Genomic DNA, 6,964 nt, shown 5'->3' on the forward strand with positions numbered 1-6,964 from the left:
TCGATCGTCTCTAAACCTGGGACATTACAGTTTAGTCCCACATTGCTAGTTGGGAGAGAGTTGGAGTGGTATATAAGGGCTGCTGTTCTAGTCATTCCAAGTGAGTGAGAATATAAGGAGCCCTCGCGCACTCCTCCTCCTTCGCCCGCCCCACCTCGGCTCGGCACGACACGTCACGTCACGCACGTCGCGTTTCGTGACTCGAGTTCGAGACACACTCAAGGAAGCCTAAATTTTTGCTTGGTGCACCAACTGAGTTGGCTACGTGTCGACCTGCATGTGCATGCTCGCCCCGTGTCCCTGGCTTCCTACGCGTGTCAACGCGGTTGGGGCGGCTCTCCTCCCAGGCTATACAAGGAGACCGATCAGATCTGGAAAACAGTGCTCTTAGATCTCTCTCGCGAAGTTCCTTTTGTTGCGCTACTCTCTAGTCTTTCCCATCCCGGCGACTGCGTGCACAGCCATTCGGGAGAGCAGGCCTCCGAAACTCCGTCTGTTGAGATCCTGCACCAGGAGACGGGCGATAAGGTTTTCGGGGAGCGTCTCGGCGCGACTGCTCGCTGCTGTTCGTGCTCTTCTTCGACGATTCGGCTGCTTTATCGACAGATCCGACTACACCATGGGCGACATCAACAATACCCATGGTGGTCGTGCTGCTGCTGCTAGTGCGACCTTCCCGGTCGCGATGTACGTGCTTTTCCTCTCCTACCTTGCGCTGCTACTTGTTCCATGTTCAGATCTGATGCATGTGCTTAGTCTGATGTGTATGGTTAAGTATGCTTGTGCATCTGTAATGATGTTTTCAATAATTAAACTCACACGAAAATTGCCTAACAATTCAACAGTATGCACTCTTGTAAATCAATTAGTAGTCAGGAAAAAAGGACAAGGCTCGATCCGTTTGGTTAGGAAGCGTTTTGCGTGTGAGTACGTGGTGTGCATCACCGTCTGATCAAGTCGAGCTAGCAGCTAGCTTGTACGTGCGTTAGAGCATCTCCAGGCGCGTCCCCCAAAGTGTCCCCCGAACCGCGCCGGATTAAGCGTTTGGGGGACGTGTTTCGTTCGTGTCGCGTTTAGGGGACGTCGCTCCCTAGTCGCGTCCCCCAAACAAAATTTCGCAAATTTTAAACTTAAGCGAGATTCATCCAAACTTGCCATATGTTACATAGATTCGAACGAAATTTGACTAAATTTAAACTAAATCTAATCTAGAACCACTTGCGGCGGCCGGAGGTGTCGTAATTCTGCTGGAAGTTGTACATCTCGTCGGTGACGACCTCCTGCTTGGCGCGCTCATCCACGGGCTTGTCCACGGGCTCGTCCTTCACCAAGCCGCTTGGTCCTGCCTCGCCGTCGTCGGTGAGGTCCACCAGCGGCTTGCCGGAGTCGCGGATGGACAAGGCGATCGCCGCGTCGAGGTCGCCCCTCTAGGCGTCCTTGTCGTTCATGGACGCCAAGAACGCTGCCCGCAGACCTGGGCAGTCCTCGGGGTCGTCGCTGCTGGCGATGAGCCGATGCTGCCGCTCGTACTCCGCCAGCAGCGCCGTCTGCGACGCTTCCTCTGGCTCCTCCTTCACCTCCGGCTTCGGGATGAGGAGGGCGCCGCCGCGCCTCCCTTGCTGCCGCCGGCTGCCGCTGCCACCACGCCTCGTGTTGACGGGCGTCGCCGGCTCCTCCTTCACCTCCCGTTTGGGGGCGGTGTACGGCGCCGACCGGTAAGACGAGGACGACGTCGATCGCTCCGGTCCTAAGGAAGAAGAGTGCGAGGAGGACGAGTACGTCGTCCTCCTCGGCTGCCATTGAGGAGACGGCGGCGGTGACGACGACATCTCCAGCCTTGGAGCGCCGTTGCGGATGCCGCGGATGACGTTCTCGAGGGTGCGCCCCGGAACGCCCCAGAACAGGGCGCGGCCTTCCTTGTTCCAGCTATTGGGGCCGCCGACGAGCCCGTCGGTGCTGTGCATCTCGACATCGTACTTCGCCTGGAAGTACGACGTCCACCAGGCGTCGTTGTTGTTGGCCGTCCACGTCGGATCCAACCGCTCCTCGGCGGTGTGTTGAGCCCGACTGGCCTTGATGGCGTCCCTCCATTGGTCCGTGCGCGGCTTCGGCGGTGGCAGAACGCCAATGCCATTCACGGCCATCTTCCAGCCGCCGCTGCTTGGCAGCCGCATGTCCGGCGGGACGGGATAGCGGGCGTTGTACAGCGCCCACGCCTCCGCCACGGTGAGGCTGCCGCGGCCGAAGCCGTTCGCCCCGGCGATCTTGCGGGAGGACGAGCTCGACATTTTTGGAGCGGCGAGGAGAAGATCTGGGAGGGGGGAGGCGGCGGCGACGAGATGGTTTGCGAGCGGTGAGAACTGTAGGGCGTCTTTAAACAGCGGCGGCAGCGGGTGGTTGCACGCAATAACGCCGGCGCGGACGGCCACGCGGCCATGCACGACGAGACGCGTCCCTGCGTCGCCTGGGAAAACAGGGACGACATTAACGTCGCTTGACCAAAGGTAGGTGACGGGGTTTTAGGCTTCCGAGCCGCTGACGCATCGGGCCCGCGTCGGTTCGCCTCGCTTTTCGTTGTGTCCGACGTGCCCGGAGCGTCCCCTGTGGGACGGGGACGGGCTCGGGGCGCCGGACACCGTATGGGGGCGTGCCGGACAAAAATAGGCTTTGGGAGATGCGACTGGAACGGTTTTTTGGTTCGGCGCGCTCCAAATCCTTTTGGGGGACGCTTTGGGGGGACACGGCTGGAGATGCTCTTATGTCCGCAAGCTAAACATATCAGCGAGTCGTATCTGCCGGGGAAGGAGCTAGCTTATTTTGCTAGTCAGCCGCTTCTATACATGCGTGAACAACTCCAGCGAGATGACAGGCTGTACTGAAGCTATACCTATACGTTCATGCAACAACGTACATTGCGCCGCCGAATGACTAGCCATGGACAACGGCGATTACCAACGGAGCGCAACAGAATATCCTCAAGTCGTGTCTCAAAACACGATACTTCAAACAGAGAAACGACCTCAAGGATGTCCTCAGCATGCTAATCCAACTCCAAATCTAGGCTTTCGCCTAGAGACAACTCCCAAAATCACGAGAGAGCTAGGGACACTGCTCGGCGACGCCTCTAAGAAGGAACACGACAACCCATGAGAGCCGTCGCCGCCGGCCCGACGAAGGTCACGCGGAACTTTCATCTATAGTGTCACCATCACCTAGCCTCATAGTATTGGGACAACACTGTCCATGTGGCCTCACACCGACGCCACCACCGCAGCTCCTTGTCATCGTAGTCGTGAAGTCGTGGTCTCCAACAACTCGAACAAACTCTCCACCTTCGTCTTCCACCTACTGCACGACCAATAAACCACATCCTAGCCCATCACCCACCTTCTGCGCAGTCCAAGGCACCACAAACCGTCGCTATCGCGCTGGCATCACTCCACGGTCATGGAGCCGAGTCCTAGATCGGGCCCGCAACGTCACCTCTAGAGCCACCCATGCCGGCAGCCTCCATGCCACATCTAGGAGCCCGGCCCCGGAAGGCCCATCGTGGCGCCATCATCTCTTCCTCCATGGCCCAGGTGAGCCCGCGCCGCCGCCCAGATCTCATGCCGCCACCTCTAGACCCCGCGCCGCATGAAGACCCGTCGCAGCTCCGCAGCTCCTTTCGGCCGAGCTTCGCCGCTCCTGCCACTCTCACCCACCGTGTGCCACCGCTCTTCCTCCGCTTCCATGCGCCGCCCTTGTTGACACCTCTCCCGCGCGCGTAGGAGGCCTGTCGAGGTATGCCCTCCTCGCATGCCGCCTTTGACGGCCAGGCGCGGCAACCACCGCCGGCGTCCATGTTTGCACTACTAGAGAAAGGCCTAGCCGTAGAATGCTACCAGTGGCACACCATTTTATTGGTGCGCCACTGCTACATAGCCGTGGTGCACCAAAAAGTGGTGTTCCACTGCTAGGCAAGTTAGCAGTGGCACACCTGGTGAGCAGTGCGCCACCACTATGTTTGACCAACGTTTGACCCACCAATATACACAGCAACGGCGCACCATGTAGAGGTGCGCAACGCACCTCTATTTGGTGCACCATTGCTATGTATATCAAAAAATAAAATCCTTCCCGATGGCAATGTATATTATGTCATCTAGTTTTAATAATAATTAAAAAACATGAATTTCATTTTTTTTTGCAAAATACCGTCATGTTTCGGTAAAACGGGATTTCTGGTTGCATACGACATCCGATGAAAATCTTTTTTATATGAAAATGTATCTACGCGAAATTTCCTATCTGATTTAAAACTCTCCGGGCGTTAGACAATTTTTAGATTCTCAAGAAATAAAAGAAAACAAGTTTTTTTTCAGGTTTTAGATTTTGGGCAGAAATTTGAAAAAAAAAGAAAAAAATAGTAGTGGCGCACCATGCCTTGGTGCGCCACTGCTAAGCTTGCCGCCTCACAAAATTGAATTGGCTGACCACTTACCCCCTCCTACTCCATCCTTTCTCCTCCCTCGTCCCTCCTCCTCTACACATTCTATTCTCCTCATCTTCTCCTCCTCCTCCTCCTCCTCCTCCTCCTCCTCCTCTCCTCTCCTCTTCTTTCCTCCTTTCCTTCTACTCCTCCATCCAGTCCGGCGACCTCCTCCTCTTCGGTGAACTCCGACGAACCTCCTCTCCAGCGAAATCCGGCGAACCTCCTCTCCGACGACCCTCCGGCCTCCCTCCTACTCTCTGGCAACCTTCGACAACCCTCCAGCCTTCTTCCTCTCCGTGAATCCTCCTCTCCTCCATCGTCACGTCTCTTCCCTCTCTCATCCGTCCTCACCGGTGGCTAGGATATGAAAAATGAGAATGAACACGGGAAAAATAATTTGGGCAACAAAAACGAGAAAAAATAACGAGTAAAAAAGTTCGAAAAAAATGTGCATCCAGAAATTTCAAAATTTAACAGTGGCGCACCACAGAGTTAATAGTGGCGCAGTACTTGGTGAGCCACTGCTAAGCTAGATAGCAATGGCGCACCACTGGTGCACCACTGCTAACAGTTAGCAGTGGTGTGCGCCACTGGTAACCAATATAGGTGTAATATCCCAGGTAATGGGGTTACAAAAATAGAGGAAACAGATGTGTGCATTGCATTCATGCATAGAAAATATGGGGAATTTTCGCGCTTTAAAGTAAAACAGTCACAGTAACTGAAGTTTCACTTGACCTTGGTGGAATTGAAGTAGCTCATCAAGTCAAGCGCTATAAACCTCAATGTGACTTTGATAAAACCTTGTTTTGGGTAGAGATGATTTGATCTAAGGGGTTAGATCAAATGAGATTAAAATCAACAGAACAACACTTTACTCAATGATCAATTGCTTGATCTTATAAAAGATTATAATATGATATTCCTTGCCATAGCATATGAACATCTATTCAATTACAAACCAAGTAACAATAAAATGGAGAAACCATTCTTGACTATCTTCTCCATGTCTTAAAACTAATCCATGATCCTACCATGAAACCTCATGGTATTCATTTCACTTCAACATTGAAATTATAACAAGGAGATCCACTCAAGAAGTATATATTCTTCTACATTCCAAATTATTATACATCAAACCTAAAGAAGTGAGAGTTCTATGTTACTTATTTGAGGATCAATGATAAACCTTGAACTGAACCTTGGATATACATCCATGTATTCAAATCATCACCTTTAAAGAGAAACCCTAGGATATTATTCCAGACCACCCCTAGAGAGAGAAACCCTTTATGTTAAACATAAATATTGATGATCACATCAATCTCTATGGAGCCTAACCTTAGGTTAGTATTAAAGACCTTCCCAAAATGAGAGAGACCATTCATACCAATCCAAGCTTTACCTATTTAAGAATAAAGGACAACCTTTGAACTAAAGTATTAGATGGTAAACCCTTTAATCTTGGAGTGGTGAGATAACCAAATACCAAATGGAATAAGACTATATCCAGGAATTAGTGAAATAAGGATAGGACTAATTCAACTAAGTTAGACAATTGAATCTTTAGCTTACCTACCTAAATAAGTATTAGGAGTACACCATAAACTCTAGAATAATCCATTCCTATATATATAAGAGAGCTCAAGTTATGGTGTTACACTCAAGTTAATGAGGCAACACTTGGACTTGGGGAAGAGAACTATCTATATAATCAGATGATTACATCATCACTGATTAAATAGAACCCTAACCAAACATCTCAGGCATTCTCCTGGGATATAAACTAATGAGGCAACCATAGTAGTCCCATCCAAGAACCTAAATTAGAAGTACTATACCCTAGTTGACCAAGACAGTGCTTGATCATAGAAGTAAGAACCTCATTTAATGAGAGATACCTTAGGAAGCCAAACCTTGATCAATATAAATTGAGTAATGATCATAAACCCTAAGAACTTGAGGTAAAGATATTAAGAATAAGTTGATCATGCCTAATCCATGATCATGCTCTTGAGGTATGTGAGGATAAGTTAGAACCCTATTAGGATAAGTAGATATCACTCACCACCTGAAATCATAGGGAGGTAACTGGTAAGCAACCCTAGGCTTATATCCCAACTTTAACTTGTGAATCACTTGGTGATCATAAGTAGTATCCTACCATATCTATATTCCATAGATTAAAGAACCTAAACAAATCTTAGAGTAAATTCTGTACTTTGTATGGTAATAAACCATTCAGCCATATAACCAAAGTTAACTATAAAAAGAACCATAACCACTTTAGTTACTGTAATAATAAATTGAGGATAGTAATAAAAGTCAATTGGTGGAAGATAAAACCAATTCCCAAGTCCTCATTCACTAAAGAAGCACTTAAACAATTAAGCAAGTAATCATCTTATCATGGTTAGGGGAGACTAAACCCTACCAAATACAATATGGTGCCATCTAATTCCTACAACCTAGAAATATGACTCAACCCTA

This window comes from Lolium perenne, chromosome 2 (assembly GCF_019359855.2).
Source record: "Lolium perenne isolate Kyuss_39 chromosome 2, Kyuss_2.0, whole genome shotgun sequence".
Lineage (NCBI taxonomy): Eukaryota > Viridiplantae > Streptophyta > Magnoliopsida > Poales > Poaceae > Lolium > Lolium perenne.